This window comes from Dermacentor andersoni, chromosome 1 (genome assembly GCF_023375885.2).
Source record: "Dermacentor andersoni chromosome 1, qqDerAnde1_hic_scaffold, whole genome shotgun sequence".
NCBI classification, from domain to species: Eukaryota; Metazoa; Arthropoda; class Arachnida; order Ixodida; family Ixodidae; genus Dermacentor; species Dermacentor andersoni.
This window is the reverse complement of record NC_092814.1, coordinates 108779669-108805840: the sequence shown is the minus strand read 5'-3', so window position 1 is coordinate 108805840 and position 26172 is coordinate 108779669. Positions and strand designations below refer to the sequence as shown.

The window sequence follows — 26172 nt, the reverse complement described above, 5'->3', positions numbered from 1 at the left end:
GTATCCGAAGTTTCTAGAAAGTTATCGATGCTTCTATCCGCGGTCTGTTGTCGACGAACCTTGTGTTATCTGATTTCATCGCCTGACGCGAATGATGTAGAACTATGTGGAAGGCACGCGGGTCCCAACGATTAGTCTGGAACATTCGATGACTGCTCTATAAAAGCCGACGCGCTTGACCCGCTGACCAGATTTCCGACGATCGCCGACTGTGTTCGCCGCTTTCGTTGTGCTATAAGTGTAGCCTGTTTTGTGGGCACAAGTTCGCCCAATAAAAGTTAGTTTTCTCGTTCACAGTATTGCTACTGTGTTCTTCTACGTCACCACCACGTGACATCTGGTGGAGGTGCTTTGCGTTCATGTACCGGACGCCCCCACAAAGCCGTGACCCAAGCCCTCACTCGGAAGACACCAACGTCGCCAAGAACCAGCGAGGTAGCCGCAGGCTGCAAGGACTGCCCCCGGAGCACGGACTTTTGCCTGAGACGACTAGGAAGATGGCCACCACGTCCACCCCAATGGCAGCCCCAGCGTCACCCGTCGTGCTGCAGCAGCCCAGGGAGCCTCCGACGTTCCGCGGTTCAACTTTCGAGGACCCGGAAAGCTGGCTCGAGACGTACGAGAGAGTCGCTACCTTTAACAACTGGAACAGCGACGACAAACTGCGATATGTCTTCTTCGCTTTGGAAGACGCGGCCAGGACGTGGTTCGAGAACCGAGAAGCCACCTTAACGACCTGGGAACTTTTCCGAAGCGGCTTCCTCCAGACGTTCGCAAGCGTCGTACGCCGAGAACGAGCCCAAGCGCTATTAGAAACCCGGGTGCAGCTGCCTAATGAGACGACCGCGATCTACACGGAAGAAATGAGCCGCCTCTTCCGCCACGCCGACCCTGAAATGCCCGAGGAGAAGAAAGTCCGCCTGCTGATGCGTGGTGTGAAGGAGGAACTCTTTGCCGGAATGGTACGAAGCCCACCGAAGACCGTGGACGAGTTTCTTCGCGAGGCCTCCAGCATCGAGAAGACACTCGAGATCCGAAACCGGCAATTCGACCGCCGCACAAACTCGACGAACTACGCCGGAGTTCAATCACTGGCCACCGACGACCTGCGCGAGGCTATCCGAGCGGTCGTGCGGGAGGAGCTACAAAAGCTGTTCCCACCATCACAGCCTCAAGTGGCTTCGATTGCCGACGCCGTGCGTGAAGAGCTCCAACAACAACTTGGAGTAGCCCCTGTATCGCCCCAGCCTGAGCCGCAAGCGATGACCTACGCCGCCGTCGCACGCCGTCAAGGTCCCCCTCCGCGACCGCGCCAGGGCCCTGTCACGCCGCAGTTCCGTCGTCCGCCGCCGCCAGCGCCAGCACGACCACCCGTCGCCCAGCGCACCTACGCGAGGAAGACGGACATTTGGCGCGCTCCTGACCACCGCCCGCTCTGCTACCACTGCGGAGAAGCGGGGCACATCTACCGCCGATGCCCATACCGGGAGATGGGACTGCGAGGTTTCGCCGTTAACGCGCCGCGGCCACAGATTGGCGAACGACCTCGCGATATCGCCGACTACCTCGCCGCCACTCAGTGGAGCCCTCGACGAGCTTCCCGTTCGCCGTCACCAGGCCGCTACCTGTCGCCGCAGCGCCGACCATACACTGGCCCAGCCCGGGGCCGGTCCGTCAGCCCATATCCGGAAAACTAAAAGCAGCAACCGATGGAGGTGCGGTTGCTGTTCGTCGAACTGACGAAGATCCTCCGCCGCCGACGAAGACGACGAAGAAACCATCTCGACGACTTAATGACGACACGCCGCCGTCCCGAAGAAGTCGGGAAGCCAAGACTACACCGACGAAAGACGACTTGACGACGCGACGTTCCAGCTTCAGATCAACACGACGCAGCCGTGATCCGACGCCAAGACCCAACTGCAACGCCAGACAAAGAACCACCGACCTCGACGTGCTTCTCGACGGCCACGCAGTCACTGCCTTAGTCGACACAGGGGCCGATTACTCCGTAATGAGTGGACACATCGCCGCCCAGTTGAAGAAGGTCAAGACTGCATGGGAGGGCCCTCAAATTCGCACCGCAGGAGGACACCTCATCACGCCGACTGGAATCTGCACGGCAAGAATAACCATTCACGACCGGACTTACCCTGCCACTTTCGTTATCCTCCAACAGTGTTCACGAGACGTCATTCTCGGTATGGACTTCCTGAACCAACACGGCGCAATCATCGACCTGAAGTCACAGTCAATAACGCTGTCGGAAGATAGAGCAATACCGCCGGAGAGCCCTCGTAGTCACCACGCCTTGAGTGTGCTTGAAGATCAAGTGAGCATCCCGCCTCGCTCCAGCATTATTATTTTGGTCGGCACCGAAACACCCGCTGACGTAGAAGGCGTCATCGAAGGCGACCAACGTCTACTGCTCGACCGTGAAATTTGCGTCGCAAGAGGGATCGCTCGACTGCACGGAGGAAACGCGAAGGTGTTGCTGACTAACTTCAGCAAGGAGTTCAAGCACATCAGCAAGGGCACGACGATCGCATACATTGAGGAAATTGTGGAAACCAGCGATGCCTTTGTCCTCTCGGATTCTATCGCATCTACCCCGACAACCGTAGTTCCCGAGCCAGACTTCGACATAAGTCCAAGTCTCCCCGTGATTAAGCAGCAACAGCTCAGAAGTCTGCTTCGACGATACAAAGGCTGCTTTTCGACGTCATCGAGGATTCGACAAACACCAGTCGCAAAGCATCGCATAATAACCGAAGAATGCGCTCGACCACTACGCCAGAGCCCTTACCGAGTTTCGACGCGGGAACGTGAAGCTATAAGAGAACAAGTCGACGAAATGCTGCGCGACGACATCATCCAGCCGTCGAAAAGCCCGTGGGCATCCCCTGTTGTCCTGGTAAAGAAAAAGGACGGAACCCTACGTTTCTGTGTCGATTATCGTCGACTGAACAAGATCACGAAGAAGGATGTATACCCGCTCCCACGGATAGACGACGCATTAGATCGGCTCTGCAACGCTAAATACTTCTCGTCGATGGACCTCAAGTCTGGCTATTGGCAAATTGAAGTCGACGAAAGAGATCGCGAAAAGACCGCCTTCATCACCCCAGACGGCCTCTACGAGTTCAAGGTTATGCCATTTGGACTGTGCTCGGCGCCTGCAACGTTCCAGCGCGTGATGGACACGGTTTTAGCAGGATTGAAGTGGCAGACCTGTCTCGTTTACTTGGATGACGTCGTTGTCTTCGCCGAAAATTTCGACGATCACCTTAGGCGGCTCGCAACAGTACTCGAGGCCATCAAGTCATCAGGGCTCACTCTGAAGCCAGAAAAGTGCCGCTTCGCCTACGATGAGTTTCTCTTCCTAGGCCACGTCATCAGCAAGTCTGGAGTCCGCCCCGACCCGCAGAAGACAGCTGCCATCGCAAAGTTTCCGCAGCCCACCGACAAGAAGGCAGTGCGTAGATTTCTTGGCATGTGTGCCTACTACAGGCGATTTGTCAAGGACTTTTCACGCATCGCTGAGCCGCTGACACAGCTAACTAAATGTGACATCGAGTTCAAGTGGGAAACGCAGCAGGCCGACGCATTTGAAGAACTCAAACGACGCATGCAGTCGCCGCCCGTACTTGCGCACTTCGACGAGCTCGCCGATACCGAAATCCACACTGACGCCAGTAGCCTAGGCCTCGGTGCCGTCCTAGTCCAGAGAAAAGATGGACATGAACACGTGATAGCTTACGCTAGCCGGTCGTTGTCAAAAGCGGAAGGCAATTATTCCACAACGGAAAAGGAATGCCTCGCCATCGTTTGGGCTACAGCGAAATTTCGCCCCTACCTATATGGCAGGCCATTCAGAGTGGTCAGCGACCATCACGCGTTGTGTTGGCTAGCTAACTTAAAGGACCCTTCAGGACGGCTGGCACGGTGGAGCCTCAGACTACAAGAATACGACATCACTGTAACATACAAGTCCGGTCAAAAACACTCAGATGCCGATTGCCTATCACGCGCCCCCATTGACCCGCCGCCGCAAGATAACGAGGATGACGACGCCTTCCTTGGAATAATAAGCGCGGAAGACTTCGCTGATCAACAACGAGGGGACCCGGAGCTAAAAGCCCTTGTCGAGTATTTGGAAGGGCACACCGACGTTGTCCCTAGGGCATTTAAGCGTGGATTATCTTCGTTCACGCTTCAAAACAACCTACTCGTGAAGAAAAACTTTTCACCAGTCCGCGCCAACTACCTTCTTGTTGTTCCGTCGGCGCTGCGTCCAGAAGTACTGCACGCCTTACATGACGATCCGACCGCTGGGCACCTCGGTTTCTCCCGAACGCTATCGAGGATACAAGAAAAGTATTACTGGCCACGTCTTACCGCCGACGTCGCCCGTTACGTCAAGACATGCCGAGACTGTCAACGACGCAAGACACCACCGACAAGGCCAGCAGGGTTACTACAGCCGATCGAACCTCCTCGTCGACCATTCGAGCAGATTGGGATGGATTTGTTGGGGCCGTTTCCGACGTCAACGTCCGGGAATAAGTGGATCGTCGTGGCGACGGACTATCTCACCCGCTTCGCTGAAACAAAAGCTCTACCGAAAGGCAGCGCAGCCGAGGTGGCGAAATTTTTCGTCGAGAACATCCTGCTGCGACATGGCGCCCCAGAAGTCCTCATCACCGACAGAGGAACGGCTTTTACAGCAGAGCTCACCCAAGCCATTCTGCAATATAGCCAGACAAGCCACAGGAGGACAACTGCCTACCATCCGCAAACTAATGGTCTCACGGAGCGCCTGAATAAGACCCTCGCCGACATGCTAGCGATGTACGTCGACGTTGAGCACAAGACGTGGGACGCGGTCCTGCCGTATGTAACCTTCGCTTACAACACGGCGGTGCAAGAAACAACACAGATCACGCCGTTTAAGCTGGTTTTCGGCAGGAACCCGACGACGACGCTCGACGCCATGCTGCCCCACGTCATTGACGAAGAGAATGTTGACGTCGCTAGCTATCTCCAGCGCGCCGAAGAAGCCCGACAGCTCGCCCGCCTCCGGATCAAGAACCAACAGAGGACCGACAGCCGACACTACAACCTCCGACGACGCTTCGTCGAGTACCAGCCCGGCGACCGTGTTTGGGTATGGACCCCGATACGCCGACGAGGACTCAGTGAGAAGCTACTGCGACGCTATTTCGGACCCTACAAGGTCATCGTACGTATTGGCGCTCTGGACTATGAGGTCGTGCCAGACGGCATTTCGCATTCACAGCGGCGCCGCGCACGATCTGAAGTGGTCCACGTGGTGCGCCTTAAACCCTTTTACGGACGCTGACGAACTTCGTTATTTTTGTTGTTTTCTTTGCTACGAGTGCTTTTGTGTATTACTTTCGTTTGTTTGCAGCATCGGGTCGATGCTTTTTTTTTTAAGAGGGGGGTATTGACACGTGTACTTATCTTTATCGGGCGACCACGCTTCGCCGCCTAACAAATGCTATCACACAGCGCGGGACGCACCTGCATGTATCCGAAGTTTCTAGAAAGTTATCGATGCTTCTATCCGCGGTCTGTTGTCGACGAACCTTGTGTTATCTGATTTCATCGCCTGACGCGAATGATGTAGAACTATGTGGAAGGCACGCGGGTCCCAACGATTAGTCTGGAACATTCGATGACTGCTCTATAAAAGCCGACGCGCTTGACCCGCTGATCAGATTTCCGACGATCGCCGACTGTGTTCGCCGCTTTCGTTGTGCTATAAGTGTAGCCTGTTTTGTGGGCACAAGTTCGCCCAATAAAAGTTAGTTTTCTCGTTCACAGTATTGCTACTGTGTTCTTCTACGTCACCACCACGTGACAATATTTTCTAATTTCATCATCCCGTCTAATTTTCTGCCGTCCTCAACTGCACTTCCCTTCCTTTCGCACACACTCTATTACTACAATGGTCCACCGGCTATCTTCCCTACGCATTACATGGCCTGCCCAGCTCCTATTTCTTCTCCTAATGCCCACAAGAATATCGGCTATGCCCGTTTGCTCTCTGATCCACACCGCTCTCTTCCTGTCTCTTAATGTTACCCCTATTATTTTTCGTTCCATCACTCTTTGCATGGTCCCTAACTCTTTCTCGAGCTTCTTTGTCAACCTCCAAGTTTCTGTCCCATAAGTTAGCACCGGTAGAATGCAGTGATTGTTCCCCTTTCTTTTCAGTGATAGGGGTAAGCTCCCAGTCCGGATCTGGCCATGCCTGCCGTATGCATTCCTATACCCGTTTTTATTCTTCTGTAAATTTCCTCCTTATGATCCGAGTCCCCCGTGAGTAATTGACTTAGATAAGTGTACTTGTGCACAACCTCTAGAGGCTGACTGGCGATCATGAATTCCTGTTTCCTTGCCAGTCTATTGAATATGACTTTTGTCATCTGCCTAATAATCTTCAACCCTACTCTTACACTGTCTCGGTTAAGCTCCTCAATCATTTGTTGCAATTCATCCCCAGTGTTGCTGAACAAAACAATGTCATCTGCAAACCGAAGTCGTTGAAATATTAGCCATTGATCCTCATTCCTAAACCTTCCCAATTCACAGGCATATAAATTTGAAAATATTTATTCGCTTCCACATGTGCTTTTTGACACGCACTCAGTCATCATGATAAAAAAAATGAAAGGAAAAGAAAGAAAGAGCATTCACGAAAGCGGGCGTTCCGCAAGCGACGCTTTCAGCTTAGTCTGAGTGTCAGCCGAAATCGCAAAAAGGAGAGGGATGCGTCAATTCGTGGGAAAATTTACTGTACCGTACAGTACTTCCATTTTTGACACCGGGATGGACACAACTTAGGTTTATTTATGTGCGAGCACACAGCTTCCACCGGCAATGTTGTTGCCGAAGATATCGCAGTGTCCCAGTTGCCACTGAACTGTGGTGTCTATTTTCGATCGCGCATAGCCTTGTTTCTACGTTGGAACACCGTTTTACTGTGACAACCAGGACGCACAGCAGACACAGGGCGAAATAACTGCAGGATCTTGTTTATAAGCAAAGCCCTGTTGTCATAGGATAGCCTACGCATAAGTTATCTATTAAAAGACACAGCCGCAGTGTCTCGCGTAACCACCAGCTTAGGTATACTGTCAACGAGGTTCTGCGTGAATGTGTCAGGGGTCGAATTCCCGAAGCCATTCACAAGAACACGAGCTGTTCGCCAGTAGCTGACCGCGTTCTGAAATATGTTCGTTATCGCGATTTCCCTGCGCCTTTGTTTACGAACTGCACTTGCATACAAACTGATTTACGAATACGGGCCTAGAGGTAATGCGCATACTGCTAGCCCCGAAAGCAAAACAAGTTTTTCTGCAGGTTCTCAACTCAACAGCTCTTGGCGACCCTTTATGGACGTAATATGCACATAGGCGCGTGCTTAGAGGTAGTGTTATTTCTCTCTCTTATTTCTTTATTTTCACCAGTTTGCTCCAATTGGTTTAATGGAGCTTAAAGAGACGTGAGCCTGTTTGAATCTCCGCATCCTTCCTTTATTCGCTATCCGTTTTTCTCTTATGATTTTGGGGGCTGGACTTTAGCACAAATCGCTATAAAACAAAGCCTGCTCTTATAAAATAACATTAAAAAGAGTTAAATTATGTAGGGACTGCGAAAGCTTTCCACCCCTTAGTATTTGTCTGTACCCACCTCGGTGGCGTAGTGCACTGCTAAGCCCGGGGCACCGGATCCAAACCCGGTCGCTGTGGCCACATTTCGATGGAGGCGAAATGCAAAAGCGCCCTTGTACCGTACATTGGGACCCCGTTAAATAACTCCAGGTGGTCAAAATTAATGCGGAGTCCCCCCACTACGGCGTGCCTACTGTAGTTTTGGCGCGTGAAACCCCACAATTAAAGAGAAAGGTGTTGAGCCGTTATAATTGCTAACGAATGAGACAAACCTCACGTGTTATTTTCATGTGCAAATCAAGGTACCATGTTTTCAGAACCTCCCTAATTCCATAGTGGAAACAGTCTCTTCAGCCTTGTCCTCAATTTTCAGATTTGCCTCTTTCAATGTGTGCTAGATGCCACAACCCAGGTGTGTCTCAGGTCAACACAGATATTCAGCACCCAGTTCCCCGTGGGTGTTTCTCTCACTGTTTTATTCGGAGGATCGGTCGCGAAGCATATGTAGCAGCAAAAAGTGAACAAGAAGTTGCATCAGATAAACACATGTAGCCCTGTATCATGCAGGTACTGCAGTAATGAGTTACGCATTTGTTGTCCGTCACTTTTTGAGTATATGGAATGTTTACAAAGAGGACATTCTCAAAGAGAGGGAGGAGTGAAACTCGAAGCCCGTCACAGTCAGCCGCAAATAAAGTCATTTTGTGCCGCAGGATGCCCACGGGCCTCGTTTTTGGCACCACTGCTTTAAATCATTAAATAATGGGTGTATACGCAGTATAACGGTGAGTTTGCATGCCGGCATTTGTAAACCGAAATTAGTACTGTAAAAAAGGAAATGGCGATTGAGGAAGAGGACACAATTTCATACAGCCACTTGTATACTTCGAAGAAAAGCAGGTCAAGCATAAGAGCGCATTACAGAATACTAGTATTTATATACGTGCAACATGAAACGCCGGCTTCTAGCAGTTGCGACATGAAGAGTCAGACAATTTGTGACTTTGCACAACTAAGATTAGCAAAACCTACCAACAAATAATCAGTACTGCCATCGTCTACGTGATTTCTTTCATCTTTTGTTTCTTATGCACGCGGCAGCACACCAACGCGGGCAAAGGTCTTGAAATCAGAGCACGGAAATAAAGGCGGGAAAAAATGTCCATTATTCACAGAGTTGCAAGAAGTGCACAAGAGCAGAGGGCTCCGTCTACAGAAGAAATTCGGAGATTGGTGTTACTGGTATCCCACAGAGCGTTGAACGTTTCCGAATTACAGTGTTTAACTCCGTCGCAGACGCAGAACAGGTATAATCAGCCGTTGAAACATGGTATTTCCCGATGAGCGGGAAAGCCGCCGAGATGAGAAGGAGTTCGAACGCGATGCCGCCGTATTCTCGTGTCTGTAAACAAGTTCAGTGAAACGGACTGTGCGCACTTTGATCCAATTCATACTGTGAGACGCTGGCTGACTCTAGATTTTTTGGTTGGCGTAACCGTACTTGATAGCCCCGATGAAGGAGTCAATAAGGCAGTTTGGTAGCGCATAGCGGAAGACGCCAAGAGCGAGGAGAGCCACCGCGCCGTATTGCGGCCCTTCTTAGGTGAGACTATGGACCAGTGGTCGCATTCACAAAGATTTCTGTAGTAGTTTTTGGTAGTAGTAGTTGTTTTAAACTTCTTTAAGCTATAGAATTTATCGTAAGCACAAATTCAAGCCAATCCTGACGCTTGACATATCCTTGGAGAAGGCTACCGGAAAATTGCAATGGACACCTACGAGCGTAAAGCTTTGTGAATTAAGCATCAGAATTCGAGATACTTGCAAAGCCTCGGGATGCGTGCACTTATGATCGCGCTGCCTCACCCAGTGAAACAGGTATGAGATGGGGGGTGAGCGAATGCTCTAGAACGCTATTGAAGTGAAGCTCAGACGATGATTTTCTTTATCGCATTACAGAATGCGTGCACTATGCTGATGCAACTTGGCTTCGCAAACACGAAGTCGCGTCAATGTAGTGCATAAAGTGCGGACGAAGATAGAGGATATTGGCTTTCTGTTTTATAGGGCCCAAAGAACGTGAGAAAGCTAGCCAAGAGTGACACCGAATGGCTCAACTATCACGGCAGAGTAGTGTGAAGGGGATTGAAAGAAAGGCAGAAAAAGAAAGCAACGAATAATTCCAGGAGTGAGCGACGCGGTGCTCTCCATCGATGGTCAGGCGGACTATACGCGAACGCCATGCTAAACCGTAGAGACAGGACACTTGCCTGCGACAGGACGTGCGAAGTGCGTAGCCATTCTGATGCCCTAGACTCTGCAGTCGCCGTCGGCCAGACGCAGCACATTCCCGCACTGCCGTCCCCAAACGGCGCTCGGGGCACCGCATAAACAAAAACAGCACGCGCTCGAGCAGAGAGTTTCCTTCCGAGTAGCTTGCGTCAAGTGGCTCCTCGCATGCATCGATAAGGGCGCCCCTCACGATGGGTGGCGACACGCGCTACTCTGGAAAACGAACAGCTAAAGCGCAGCAGCGACGGAATTTCGTGAGTCGAGCGGCAGCGTCCGTGCGCAGACGCCGACGGGGTCCTCCTCACCAACCTTCAACGCCGCCGCCACGGTGAACTTCGAGCATCATTACGATTCCGCCGACAAGAACGGCCGTGCGCGCGCTTTTCCTTCAAAAAAATGCTGTCCGTGATGCGGCAGCTATTGTTTCCGACCCGCGTAGCGTGTCTGCTAGGGTGCGAGGAATCGCTGGCGTGCGCATGGGCGCGGCGGCGCAATATAGCGCGGCCGCCGCAATGGGTCGTCGCCAGTGGTGTACGGCCCCGTGGCAATATGCAGGCCAATGGCTAACCCTGGGAGGGGGGACTGAAAAAGCTGGCCGAAACAGAAGGATCACCGCAGTGACGGCGCGCGCCACTGCCACGTGTCGTAAATCACGCGCCCACTACACTGCCGCTGCCGAGCGCCAGCAGCGACAGCCACAGGAGTTGTGCCTGGTTGTCTCTGTCTGCGTCCGCCCCACGGCCGCTTTTGTGCGGCCACTGCTCGACTTTTGCTGGTCTTTATTCCTCGCTCCAGGATGCGTCTGCAGCCACTCTCCTTCTCGCTCCTGCAGGATGACCCTGTGTTGAGCGCGCAGCTATCCATGGAATATGTTACTGGTGCGCGCTGCGGGTCATTAAGCTGCCTCAATGTGCATCTTAAATAGCTGGTAAGATATGTTGCGAATCGAGCAAGGAAATAATTAGTACGTACAGGCGAAATAAAGAGAAAGGAAATATCGCACAATATTAGGGATGAATCTATGAATTCCCCTTCAAATGAGCTAGTAGAAATTTTTGGGCTACCAAATCATGCGCTTGTGTGATTTTCGACGCTTAGGCAAAGCGAACAAGCTGTTTTCTTTTTTAATATACTGTGCCATTTATTTATGATATTTAATGCGGAATACGCTCTTACGGTACATCGGGAATCTACTTTTGGAGTGATATAGAAATCCAAACCATGAAAGATGAAACTTTTTTTATACGCCTTACCCATAAAAAAACCTTCCGCAATTAAGGATACGTGTTTTACTTTTCTACTGAAATGTCGCGGCGCACGTTAATTGTAATACATTTACCTGAAGCGTAATAGTACAGCAATAAAGTACTATGATCTACGACTGCTCGTATAGCAAAGAACCATTGATCGCACATAGGTGAAGGGTGCCCAGGGTCAGGCAAAGTACAAAGAGATATGTGGTGGTAAATTACGGTTCATGCGTACAGACGCACCAGAAATTGGTATATAATAATAATAATAATAATAATAATAATAATAATAATAATAATAATAATAATAATAATAATAATAATATCATTGCCTATATTGAAATCAACTGCAGGACGAAATCTTCTTCCTGCGATCTCCAATTAGCCCTGTCTTGCGCTAGCTGATTCCAACTTGCGCCTGCAAATTTCCTGATTTCATCACCGCATCTAGTCTTCTGCCGTCCTCGACTATACTGCGTCCCTTGGCACCCATTCTGTAACAGTAATGGTCCACCGGTTATCTACGCTACACATCATATGGTCTGGCCAGCTCAATTTTTCCTCTTAATGTCAACTATGATATCGGCTGTCCCTGTTTGCTCTTTGATCTACACCGCTCTCTTCCAGTGTTTTAACGTTACCGCTAACATTTTTCGTTCTATCACTCTTTGCGCCTTCCTTAACCTGTTCTAGAGCTTCTTTGTCAACCTCCAACTTTCTGTGCCATATGTTAGTACCGGTAGAATGCATTGATTCTACATTTTTCTTTTCAACGACAGTGGTAAGCTCCCAGTCTGCATTTGGTACTGCCTACCATTTGCACTCCAAACAATTTTAATTCCGTTAAGTGTCCTTCACCTGATCAGGGTCTATGCATATATATATATATATATATATATATATATATATATATATATATATATATATATATATTAAAGTCCGAAAGTCCGAAACAGTTTTTGACCAATCGTGGAAGGCTGATTGCAGAATTGGAATAGAAAAGTTTGGAATAGGATTACGTTATAGCGCCCATGTTTGCGGTTTTCCAAAGTGCTGCCGGGCTCACGTTGAATGCTGGCCCCGCAACTGAAGTTATGCGCTCGTGGTATTAAAGAGAAAGTGGCTAAGAGTCGCAGAAGTGGTTACCGGCACTCGCAACTCTCTCGTATGCCGGCACCGTTGCATGCTAAGTATGTCCTGCTTCTGCAATACAGCACCGACGACTGATAATTCCAGCAATTAAAAAAAAAGAGTTTCTTGTATGGTCGAGCTGATACCATACATAAGTGACGAGAAAAAAGTTCCTGACCAAACCCTTTTTAGCTTCACGAGAGTTCATCACAATAATAGTTGCCCATGTTGCAAACACGTTTCGTCAGGCAATTAAGCAGCAATGTGACAGTAATGTGAACTAACAAAAGGCTATTGCTGTTCTAAGAAATGAGAATGCCTATGCGATGCATGCAGACAATAGAGAGTTATAGTTTAGGGGACGCAAGTGGCTTGCGTACACAAGAACTACGGGCGACGGTATTGCGCATGCGCAGACCGCTACGTCTACTTACGTCCTTGGGTTATTGGGGCGGCCGAAAACATCGCTGCCCCTAAGTGGTCATGTTGCCCAAGTGACTCTAGCGGTGTACGAGAACTTACGAGTAGCTAGCGGGTAGATAATCTTATAAATATTTCGCCAGATGTCGACAGACGTCATTTTAAGAGGTTTAGAGAGCTTTAGCGTGTCTGGTATTCGGGTAAACGCAGGTGAACTTCACTGCTGGTGTAAATTTTCGACACTGGCGTAATCGTGTTGCTGCCAAAAATTTACACCCGCAGCAAAGTAAAATACACTTGGTTACTGCAATATTAGCTGTCTTTGTCTGTTTGAGCTGTGCGCCACCAGGTGGCTGCACCATGCAGGCCGCTCCAGTTTACGGCTTCGCCCCAACGTCTCAACTTGCGCCCGCCTGCGTTTACCCGAATACCGGACACGCTAAACCTCTCTATTAACTGCTTTTAATAAGAATAGTTTTATGTGCTTTACTTCATATGCTTGATTTCATATTTTTAAAAATTATAACGCTGCAAAGGTCAGACGTTGATGGCGCTGCGAGCGCATGCGACCTCACTGCGGCTTGCGTTTGGGGCCGCTAACGTGTTTTTGCTTGCGTACGCAAACGCAAACGCACCCAAGTGCTAGGGGCCCCAACGCCTTGAGTCCCCTAAACTAAAACTCTCTAATCTAGTAATCTAAATCCTGGAAGCACATTACACAGAGTACGTTCGGATGAAGAGCGGCCAAAAACAGGAGAAAAGTAATTCTGGAGCGTTAACAAAATAGTGCTTTGCACTTTATTCTACAGGGGATATTTTTCGCAATGAAAGCAACAAAGTGAAGATAACGAAATAATTGCGCGTGTAATTGCCTTACGCTTCTTTAGCTGCATTTTTTTTTGTGCACGAGTGAAAAGTTTCGCACTTCGTGGCTATTGCAGGTATTTGGCGATAACAGCGAACAGTAAAACGGAGCTTTCAAGTTTGTGCATGTGACGTGAAGGCTATAAAGTTCCGCTCGTGTAATCTGGTCCTGTAATGCTCACCATTAGCGAAGCTTTGGTAGGAAAGCTGTTCACTATGTTTTTATTAGCGTTGTATTTTCTGATCTAGGTTCATCAAAGCAGTAGCAAAAGTTGAGGAAAGCGAGGCGCATAAAAATAGACTGAAATAAAAATGACAATCACCTGTATTTAACGCCGCAAGTACATTATCAACGCATTCAATAAACAACGAATATAGGAGGCCAATCTGTGGTGGCGCAAGGGTACTCCTTGTCGTTAAGTTGGCCGACTAATATTTAGATTTTTGTTTTTCGCATTACACGGAGAACCGAAAGTGAGTAAATACCTATTAAAAAAATGGAATTCTCGTGGAACTACCTAAGACAGATGTCAGTTGATAAACAGCGTTCCATTCGCAAAAAGGTCCTACTGAATTCTACACATAAATGTCAGTTTGTTGTCAACAATGTGAAAAAAAAAATCTGCCTTAGATTTATAAATTATTATGCTTGTTTCCTCCTCCTAGCTATTGGATACGGTCATCGCGTTCAAAACAAGAAAGGATAAAGGAGCGAGGAAAAAGAAAACACAGAGAGCCTCCGTCGAAGTCACGTCGCTGATGAGATTCCTTACGGAAAAGAACAAAACAAGCTTTCTCGACACGATGACATTACGTGCGCAGCGTTAGTGTTTAAAAGTGTACCTCAGAAAACCTTGGGTTGGAGGTAACTTGTCTTCTGAGGCACACACTTTACCGCTAAGCGAATTAACGAGACCCATTAGAACTGTGCCATTCTCACCATTGTTTCTGCTACGCTAGTACAGTCACTTGCCATCATTGCTGATCTTAGGCTGAGGGTGAAGTGCCTGCTTATAACTAAAGCATATATGAAGCCCTTATTAAATTAAGAGGGATGAAGGGTTCTTTTTAAGTGCACCTTGCTTGCAGAATCGGCATTTCTTTCTATTTACCTTATTGATGTGCTCGTACTTAATGCTCACAAACTTTAGGAAACGGTTGCAGCAGTTATTGAAACGGCACGACATAACGATCCGTAGCAAGGTAAACTGGCATGTTTCAAGAAAAGCCTTTGTTTCTCTTCTCGTGCGTGCAAAGGGAACGCTCCAGCCATATTGAGTTTTCTATACAAAAATTACTGCAGAGATTTCAGTACGCATTTCTCTAGCTTTCGTGCTTGTGGCTTCGGGAGTTTTTGTGGCGTTATATTGTTTTATGCTTTATTATTCCAAATCTCCAAGCATTAATAGTTTCTTAAACAAGGCAAAGTAATAAGCATCGGCGTACATACACAATTATTACGAATTGTTGCTTTTTATAACGCTATATTTTGTTGAAAATGATAAATTTGCAAAGTCGCAAGGCCGTTTGAAGCCAGAAGGACGAAGTTTAGGTAATTCATGTGTTCTGCTCACCACTCCCCCACTGACTGAACCAGCATACTTGCAGCTGCCGCAGGCACTAGCCCCCTCAGTTCCTTAGACCGAAATTTTTGTAGAAAACGTTATGGCTCCAACGTTCCAGACCGCGTTGCGATGACAAAGAAACACGAAAATCCCCATTATCTAAACTCTCTCCGGCAGCAGGAGAAGAGGCAAGTTTCATTCTAAGTAATTTTTTCTGAGGTCTTCAAAATCGAGCCCCTCACAGTTTCTACATTTGCTTCTGACCGCCCTTATGCGCAAACTCTTATCGCACTGCCGGAAGTGTTTTAGTGAGCGAGGAATACGACGCCAGCTGAATACGAAATCGCCCCCGAGAATAAGCGGAAATAATATTTCTACATTGTATGTAGCTCTCAAGGCACCGTTCTCTCATTCAGGACTGATAGAAAGTTTAATAAGCGTTTGTTGCCGCCTAATTGAATATAATTCAACAACCGAGATGTGCCATTTTAGAAAGAAACAAAAAACATTAGACAGAACCTATCGCACGATGCCTGTCTTGAATCAATATAGTGACACAACCTACTGCCACTGTAGAAACGAGTTGTGTATGAGCAGTGTACTGCAGCGGGACTCCTCTTTCGCATTTCCCTAAGAACATTCGGCGCCATCTGGCGCCGCCGCCGCGAAGCCATCGCGTGGCCTCCGAAATGCATGGCGTGTCGGTGCGATCTCTGAGAAGCACGTCAAGCAGCAACCGGGCTCGTCTTTCGCACTTCTTTCTGTGCAGTCGACGCCGTCTAGTGGCAATGGCCTCCGAGACGAGAACATACATACATACATACATACATACATACATACATACATACATACATACATACATACATACATACATACATACATACATACACACATACATACATACATACATACATAGCCCCTAGAAAGTGCGTGAAGTACCCTAAGAATGACTAATGCATTAAAAACAAGAAAATTATACAAGTCTCTAATATACGCGCCTGACACGCCTGAGCTTAGTATTGGTAAATATGTTCACTAAAGTCACCATGTGTTTGAAATTTTTGAACATTTGTGCTTCTGAAACAATGTTTGCCTATAATAACATTGCTTGAACTTCAGGGTTATTCAGTTATATCCACTTATCTGTGGAACGGTGCATATGTCAGTGTATTGTGAAACTCTTACCGCTAGTATTAAAACATTTTTAACCTAAGGAATTAGAGGAGGAATAGGCAGTGTCAATGCTTCCTTCAGGTTCATACCATTAAGACAGAATATAATGCTTTATAGCTTATGTATTTTTGCTCCCCATGTGATTCATGATGATCATTAGTGAAAAATTCAGCCACTGACCTTTTTCTACACACACAAAAAATGTCATCGATAATTACGAAAACGTTTTAAAATCGGTCACACCAGAATGTTGCAACCTAGCACGTTTAAACCACGTCATAAAGAATCTAGAAATTAAGCAGTCTACAAAATAGATTTGCTTGTTGCCACAACGAGTTGGCTATTGCATCTAAAGATTGGTGCTTAGCACTCGCTGTGTTCCTTCTATAAAACCTATCGTTTTGCACACACAAGATGGAAGTACAGAATAGCCACAATAAAGAACAGAAATAGAGGCAAATAGTTATTGTTAGGCACCAGGGGAAGAAGATTCGCACAAGTCAGCAAATAACTAGTTCAGTTCGGGGACGCAGCCGGACGTAGCTCACCTGCCAAGAATCGTGTCGTGGAGAATCGCGCCGCCCACTGGCGGTGGGATTCCGTGCCGCTGAGTCACATCACGCTCAGCCCGTGGACTGAATGCGCAGTATGGTCAGTCGCGGGAATTCACCTTGAATTTCGTACGCCTGTGAGGATTGAGCGCTTCGCGACTGTTATACGTGACGGCACCATCGCGATCGTCAGAAATTCGATAGATTCTTAATCATAGAAATGAGGACCACGGCGTAGACCGCTGAGCCGACGCAGCCAAATTAGCGATCCGGGAAAAGGAGCGACGTGGAAAAAAAAAGAGAGAGAATAGAAAGCGGTGCACTTGAGTCACCACAAGCAAGCTCACGTTCATCTCATGTCCCAACCATTTACAGAGAAAACGGGATCGTGTACCGGTTGTTTACCTTGCTCTACGCCTCGCCACTTCCTTTTGCAAGACACTTTCTCCCCGTTCGTTTTTCTCGCAATAGGCCAAAGAGCCATCTTTTGAACAATAACGCATTTATTCGATTAGCCAATCACAGGTTCGCGAAACCATACGGTCACAAGCGGTGCTGGAACGAGCTATAGTCGGATACAAATTTAGAAAAAAGGGGAGGCCCCGCCCAGATGACCGAAGCGCGACAGCCGATTGCCTCCGCGACTAAAATAGTCCCGCTCGAGAAATCGTGCTCCCCAAAATGCGTAATTCTCGGCACAAATAAAGACTTTTGTATTTTGATGACTGGTTTAGTAGAACTCTCATGTGCTAGAGCACATGCCGGATAGCGATAGAAAAACAACCCCGTGCCTTCTAGAACGCTGCCCGTCGTCTGCTCTTTAGCTTCATTGCAAGTGGCAAAAGTAGAAAGAGCAGCTCTGCATGGCTGTTGCGCTTGTTTACATGTACACGTCGTATCTACTACTCGTTTTGCAAGCTTAAAATGAATCAGTTGCTATTGAAAAAGTACTTATATAGAACAATGCATTTATCGCAACCATTACAAACCTGGGGCGAGAATACGGTCGAGGCAGGAAGGTACAAAAATACTTCATTCATCGTTTTAAATAAATGCTCTTGGTTTTAAATAGCACGAAATTTATATTTTTCGTTTTTGTGTTTTCACAATTTCACAGCACGCGCTACAGCTTGCGCGTGCAGTGAGCACTGGTGGACAGCAATCAATCGACGGTGCTACACAACGCTCGAACACCGTCGCTAGACGCTCGGCTATCTCACTGCTGACAATGATCGTTCACGCTAAGTTGACGGCGACAAATATTTGCGTTGAAGGCTTCTGCAAATATTTCCTGTTGAGACACTCGTAAGTTTGTTTCATGCGCGCACACTTTTCTGATTTCTCCTGAGAATGGTTTTGCTCGATCACTTCAACCCGTCCGACGAGAAACGCAGCGACACAGTACACGAACACGCCCGCCGCTAACAGTAGGCACCAGTCTTTGGAAAACTTTTCTCGTCGTAACTTCACTCGGGAGCGAAATAAAACAACATGGAACAAACACGCAGAATGTGTGTTCGTAGCGGTCACCGCGGGATCCTGTTTTCAGGCAAAGCGTAGCGCAGCGCCAGCGATGCTCGCTGCAATGTTCCTTCGCCGGATCACGGCTCAGAATAAACGCACGCGGCACAAATGCCGCATCGTAAGCTCGTAGTAATATTTCCGGCATCATAGACCATCACAAACAGTTCTGGAATTCACTCTGACGAGGGGCAGAAGCACACAGCTGACGCGACCTCGCCCGGTTCGAAGCGCGGGCGGCCATCTTCTCTGTCGGCGGGCTCACCGGCTGTCCGGCTGATGACGCTAGTCCAGAGTGCGCCCCCATTGGTGGGTGCTCGTGTGCCTCCGCCTCCAAGGAGTAAACTGCCCCTTTTTTTCTAAAGTTGTATCCGACTATAGTGTATATAACTATACTTCTGGCCCGGTTATCATGACTGTTCAGAAAACTGATTGCTGGCTCTTTTCTGAATAATCCTTTTCCTAGAGCTGAGTTAATATTATACATTTTGCAGAGTCATGCTTTTCAGCTTCAAGAAGGCGGCATATTTGAGGTATCTCGATTGTGCACCTTGTTCAAACTCTCCACGTTGTTTGGAACGCGTAACGCACGCCTCAGCTTGCAAAGCCCATGTGCATTTCCTCTGGTAAGTCCCACTTCACTGCCTATTTGAGAAAAAAGAAAAGAAACAAGACACCCCTCCAAAGTATTTCCAAAGAAACCGCAGCGTATAGCTGACCAGCGTGGGCTGCGCTGTTTGTGTGGGGCCCCTAATCGAAGGCTTCAAAATGCATGTCAGCAGACCGAGCGCCATAAAGGAAACGCGCTTATACGTAGCGATGGCTAATATGCATAACTGAAAGTCGAGTGTACTTATAAGAAATGACCAACCGATTAAATTTAATTGATGCTTTAAATTGTAATTGTTGAGATAACAGAATAAAGGCTTACGTAGTAGTTGAGCTGGAATTTGCTGCCATCTGCGTGTTTCACTGCATTCCAATTTCTTTAGCCCAACCTCTAACGGTTGTAGTACAAATCATTTCATTTTCTCGCTTTATGAGTGGTCTGATGGGTCTGATTAAGACAATCAGGATCGGTCGGCCGACAGCGGTGTGTGATAAGCCAAGACCCCCTCCCCCGGATGTCTAGACACTAAAATTTCAGCTTCAGGTACCTATAACAGGAACGAAAGCTGTCAGTTAAGGCATATATGGGCGCGAAATATTGTCTTTTAGCCCCCTCCTCCGTGTATAAGCTAAATGTAGCCAGAACTTCTGCTGTGAGCCTGAGAATAAATTATGATTTCCTAAGAAACATGACCAACGAAACCCCTGTTTTCTGAAATTAACTTTATATTTTCGATAAGAGGGACTGAGGCAAGTTGCCTAGGTTTCAAGATTTATCAGAAATTCAGTGTGACCAGACACTTCGAGAAAAGTTGTGAAGGCAGTGACGAAGAAAACGCATCATCTCAAGATTATTACGTTTCCTGAGCGCCTTATCACGATTATTGCGGAGCTGGAACAATAGCTACACTCAATTTATCCTCGCCGACGATTCTCAGTCGCACCAATTGCTAGGCTCTCGGCCATCGAAAATAACACAGCAAAAAGCATTTATCGCACTCAATACTTTTTTGTAAGACCTAGGCATCTTTTGACGAGTACTACATGCCGCACTGAATAGTAACACAATGTAACCACAACTTGCTTCCACTATTTGTATTTTATAGGAGCTTGTATGTAGCGCGTCCTACTGTTTTGTATTCTGTGCTGAAGCACGCTTTTGACTGTCAAATATCTGTGCGTGAATTATTTTATCAGTGTGCATTCCTCACCTGTTCATCTGTTCAGCTGCTCATCGCAGACTGCATCGCTGCCTCGTGTGTATGTTTGTGATTGTGTTAGCGAACTCAGTGTGGTGCGACTGCCCTTCGAATTTTATATATCAATGGTGTTGTGGGTATAGGACGGTGTGCTGTAGATTTGTGACCCTATAACATCATTTCCTTTAATACTGTAGATATATATATATATATATATATATATGTTGCTGTACTCTGACGAAGGCTGGTCCACCAGCCGACAAAGTTAAGTAAACACTTCTTCCAGAAAGTTCGTCGTCTCTTTCCTGCATACGTTACGTCGCGTCCTGCGTGCTGAACTTTAAGAAGCCATATATATATATATATATATATATATATATATATATATATATATATATATATATATTTCATATTGTTGTTCCTCCTATGATGAAAGGAGTCGCCATCGCCATTATATGTTTTTGTTTTTCGGTTTTTGTTCTTCGTGTGACACAAGTGAATCAATATTAAGGCGTAAGGCTGTTCTTGGGCACTTTAAGAAAATAAATAAATGATAAATAAATGAAATGAGATTTTAGGGTGACTATATCTATGTCTTTATTTTTGTTTCAATGAAAAAAAATATAGCCACAATAAAAGTGCCACTAAAATGCTTCCATATGCATAATTTGTGCTTATCTGTCAAAAAAGTAGGATAAGGACGTCAGAAAAAAAATAGGCATTTAGCCTGAAGTTTCGGTCTCTCTAATCATATAAAAGGAAGAACTGGTCTATATTTATTCTATTGCTAGCAGGGAATCGAATGTACATAAAATCTGCACGTACGTGCGAAACATACGCTTAGAGGTGGTGGGTTCAAGTGAACTTGTCTAAACGATAGAAATTGAGCACGGTAAAATTTATGTCAGTGATTTACCGTTCGGTTGCTCACCAAATTATCGACGAGCATAGGTGTAGAACAAAGAGCTCAGAGCACTTCAACCAAGTGATCGTTAGAATTGTGAGACTGGTAATTTTGAAGAAAGCGTTAGGAGCCTAACGTCTCTGCAGAAAAGGCTTCCACATGTTCATTTGTTGCTGTACAAGAGCAGTGACTAAACACCGAGTGGCGCTGCTTGCTCGTTAGTCAATTGCTAATGCAATAACGCTGTACACTTTTCCCCCTTCTTCTGCCTAATTAGAAGGAACCTCTTCGTCAGACTATGTAAACCACGTGTCTCAGAGATAACGGTGAGGTTTATGCGCGCTATTGTTCTTATTAACTCTACATATCGAAGCTGTTTTCCACACGCAAAGTATATACCGGTAAATACGCTTTTCCATGAAACCAATGTCCATTTTTAATTTTGATCAATGCCCACTTCGCATATACTTCAAGATCACTTGATATATTTTTGGCCGTCAGTAATGTTTTTTCTGGTCCAGAAAGTGTCAATAACATATGGGTGCCTACTTGTGTCACAATATGTGGAACTGTTGAAAATTTTATTTTCGCAACATTAGGAGGAAACCGCGGCTTCAGACATATGATCACCTCCTTGGTGCTTACTACGCTCCTTTATACAGGGTGTCCCGGCTGACTTTAGCGAGAGTTTAAAAATATGCAAATGCCATGCAGTTGGACAGAACAAAGGTAATGTTGTTTGCCGTCGCTTGGAGATACCCAAATTATTATTATTTTTTTTAAATTCCGCCCAATTAGAGAATTAGTCTTGGTTAACTATACAACTTCTCAAATATTATAATTGGAAGAAAAATGTCAGTCAGAAGACTGTAAAGCGACATGAAAAACTCCCGATACAGCTTTCTGTTGCTCAACACGTGCTGCATAAAAGTGTTTTTTCGAGCGTGAAAGAAGCACGCGAATTATCGTAAAGTGCCTCGAGCGGCCAGTCGCGCGGCAATATTGCGAGCATTTGCGGGCTCCTTTCACGCTCGAAAAAAAAAAAAAAAAAAACACTTGCGTAGCACGCATTGAGCAACAGAAAGCTGCATCGGGAGTTCTTCATGTCGCTCCACAATTTTCTAATTGACACTTTTAACCTAATTATAATATTTGAGAATCTGAATATTTAATAATTAAGACTAATTATCTAATTAGGCGGAATGAAAAAATAGCTTGAGTATGTCCAAGCGGCGGCAAACAACATTACCTTTGTTCTGTCTAGCTACGTGGCATTTGCATATTTTTAAACTCTTGCTAAAGTTAGCTGGGACACCCTGTATATTTCCGCCTGAAATGCTACAGAACGACGCTTGAAATTTCTATAACTTCGTTCGTTGGATTTTAGCTTGTTCAATTCTTCAAGCTATGACGGAAAACTTAATTAGAATGCATTATTTTGGGAGCACTAAGTAAGGAAGTTGGCATTGGATGCTCCAAGCGAACAAGTATCGTGTTTAGCGAAAAACTCGGTTACAAAAATGTAGTAATTTCGTGCGAAAGCTGCATAGAACAAGAATGCGTCGCACAGAAGTAAAGTGAAGGTAGGTACAGATCGGTAAATTGATGTGCACATACCTTTCCTCTGCTTCTAAGTCAGGCAAAGTTACGTTTGCAGGTGTGAGACCGAAATTTATATCATGCCATTCAGTACGCTCACATACCTCCTTTCTTGGAGTACAGTCTTTACCAAACACAAAAAAATCGACTGTCGTACAGCAACATAAAGCGGTTTGATTTATCGGAGATTTTACCGGTTTCTTAGACATACGATAATTCTGCTATCTTAAGCAGCGATCAGGTTCTTGTCGCCTTTGAGGCACCTCTGTAGATATACTAGCGAGTTGTCCCGCCGAATTTACGCCTCCAACAAGTGTTTTCTCACGTGACACATAATTTGCGACTATCACACCTGAGCGCACTTCAGCAGGACTCGGCGCACGCAACAAAAGTGCCGTAGAAAATTACAGGTCGTTTGTCATCACAGCACTCGCTCTGGACGATTGCCCTCTGCGGCCGACACGCATGCGTTCCACTCGAGAAGAGCTTACCTTCCGTTCCAAGACTTCTGTGACCGATGCGCCGCAGCACTTAGAAGTCTCACAGTCCAAGCATCTTGGTCGAGTCAGTTCGAAGGATCACGCAAAAAAGCAAAGAATATAAAACAAGTCCGAAAGCCAGAAGCGTGCAAAACAATCGCGTAAGTGACGAGGCAAAAAAAAAAAAAAAATAAAGAGAAGAAGAAAAAGAACAGGGTCGAGGAATCCGAGAAAATAAGTTTTCCTCTCGCCGCTGTGCGATGGGCTGGGTCGCGCACGCAACACAAATTTACTCAGCTGTCTCGTCGTGTCTCCCCTTGCAAGGGCGAAGGCAAGTTCTCGGCTCCCGCGGCAGGTTTGTCGCACGGTGCCAGACCGGTGTCACTCAGTCACTTCGCTATGCCACAAGCAGTCACATAGCGTCATTGCGCGCCCGCGGTGCATCACCTCGCCGGAACGTCCCACCAGCGGCGAACGTGTCGTGAACCACGGGGCGTCAAAACTTTTTCGCGGCGGTGTCTCTCGCTGCGTGCGGTACGGGCGACCTCTCCGAAGAGTCGGACAAGAGTTCCACGCTTATGGTCGTCGTCAGTTCACGGTGCAGGGGCCCTGGCGAAGGGGCTCGCTGCCCGCGTCGTCCTCTTCGGCGGCGTCCGGTCCCATGCGGCGGCCGGGCTGCACGCGGTCGGCGGCCGGCGCTCGAGCTGAGGCGCCCTGGGCTGCGTGCCGCGCGGCATCCAGTGCGCGAGTGAGCGCCGCCGGAGCCGAGAGCGGCCCGGCCCAGTAGCGCATCTGCGCACGCGCCCGAACGGACATCGATTTCGCGGCCCCTGCCTTCCTGCGTGTGCGTGTGTGTGTGCCGCGGCTCTCTGCTCCTGTGACCAAAGGGTCCCTCCTCCCCCCCCTCCCCACCCCCAACCCCACGCCGTTCGCAGGTGATGCCCGTCCCGCGCGGGGCTCGGCTCCCCAATTCTCTCGGATGCGGGATGCGCCACTGGGCCAAAACGGAAGTGTCACGCTCCTCCCTTGGGAGCCGGCGCCGGCGACCAGCGTGGCCGCACCGCGAGTGGCCAGCCGCAAGCGTCCACACGCGAACTTTGGAGCGCGCACACTGCTTGCCAGGCCTCCGGACTCCGCACGAACTGCACGTCATTAGCTGTAACAACGCTAAATGCTTGTATACTTTCGTAGCGACGCGCGAAAAACACGTCACAAAGTGATAAAAAAAAAAGTGAAATTTCCTGCCTTTGAACAGCCTCAGCCGTAAGTTCTTGTAATGCGCATTTCGAGTCTTCGGACCTCTCTGAGACCGCGAACCCGCATGTAGACTCGCCATCATGAGGAATAAAAAATATGGTGCCAGTAATATAGAGTTGTAGTAGTGACATCCAACTTACACCGCTGAAGTACGCGGTATGGCAAAATAATGACAAAATATCCATGATAAACTTGTAAAAAATAGGATGACAGTAAATTATAACATGTTCTTGCAAGCTCGCGTCCTACAGTGTATATATATAGTCCTATACTCAAACTGCTACGGTTGTTGATTCATAGTAAGGAAAATAACCTCTTGAAAAAGGCTCATAGGACGTGACATCAGCGTATACACCACACCAAATAGCGTTGCAAGTGGTTGAAGTAAAAATATTATAGCTTCGAATATTTATCATGACGTTCAATAAAAGTCTAGTGAAAGGCCTGTCGTTGCGCGGTGCGCGTTCTCTGCGCCTTCACCAAACCACTTCCTTTTTGCTGACCCGCATACGCCTCTGAAAGAAGTAGGAAAAAAAAAAAAACTGGTGCACGATCTTGGAGGGCACGCACAATCATGGAGATCAGTTTCCATTATATAATTACGACTCATGCATTTTATGTATGTCAAAACAGACGCCTGTAAATTGCACTGATCTACAGCGTAATCTAACGATTGTCAGCTAATTCTCTAGTCACAAAATATTCTGCTCACGCCATGCATTCGTATCAGAACCAGAATTTATAAGCCAACATTATTCGTTCCCTCATAATCCCGTTGTGTTTATGAAGCGCCATGCGTTTCCGATTCCAATATACGACTCAGCACTTCTAGCGCCACTATAATTCCTTGAAACGATTGCTGTATCGATACGCTTGACTTGACTTGCACTTTGCTCTGATGCTAGCACATAGTTCCTGGCATTCCTGGCCTTGTGCTCATGAATTAATAAATTATGAGGCTGCTCCACAGATAGCCTGAAGTTAACGTCATTGCTGCCGGTTCTATACAGGTTCATGGTTTGATGTTGTGAAAGCGCAAAGAGAGAAAAAGAGAGGGAGAGATACGTGCACGCTGAACTCTGTTCTCGCCGTTGAGCTAGTACAAAAAAGCTCAAATGCGAGCTATTTACTCTGTTCTGGCGTAAAACGCGATGGCTCCAAAAACGCCTGCCTCTGTGCACACGACCACTTAGCCCGCATATGTAGCACCATGTTTGGTACAGTGCCAACTCCTTTTAGCGATGCAGAAATGTAGCCTTTCTTTAGCCACAATCCAAAACGTCTCACTTTAGAGTACTCGCATAAGGAAAATTAACAAGTGTCTTGGGATAGATTTATGGACGTTTAACTTTGTATGCGACACCATTTTCATGCTGTGCTCGTTTCTTTCGGTTTACTCGCTGACTACGACGTTCTCTTACTACTTTTACAAGCTGGTTTTACAGTCACTTTTTTTTATATTAAGAACAGGTAAAATTATATACTACTGCCCTTAGCGCCTCAGGGGCCGAATGCACAAAGTCTTTCGTTCGCATGTGTTATTTGCGATTAGCCGGTCACTTTGGATTAGCCGGCCTCTGGCATCAGAGGCGTTACACTTGACTTAATAAGGAGCTATCTTAGCGATCGGTACCAGTGTGTGTCAATAAATAGGGAAA

At 47.3% G+C, this 26172-nt stretch overlaps 1 protein-coding gene across 1 annotated transcript in view; it reads right to left on the bottom strand.

The window, feature by feature from the left end:
- Positions 1 to 24192, bottom strand: part of LOC126545605 (coactosin-like protein) — an 829152-nt gene extending 804960 nt beyond the window's left edge. Inside the window, exon 1 of the mRNA XM_055061883.2 lies at positions 23270 to 24192. The gene's annotated coding sequence lies outside the window, so the exon portion shown is untranslated. The remainder of the gene's footprint in view (positions 1 to 23269) is intronic.
- Positions 24193 to 26172: the final 1980 nt, after the last annotated feature.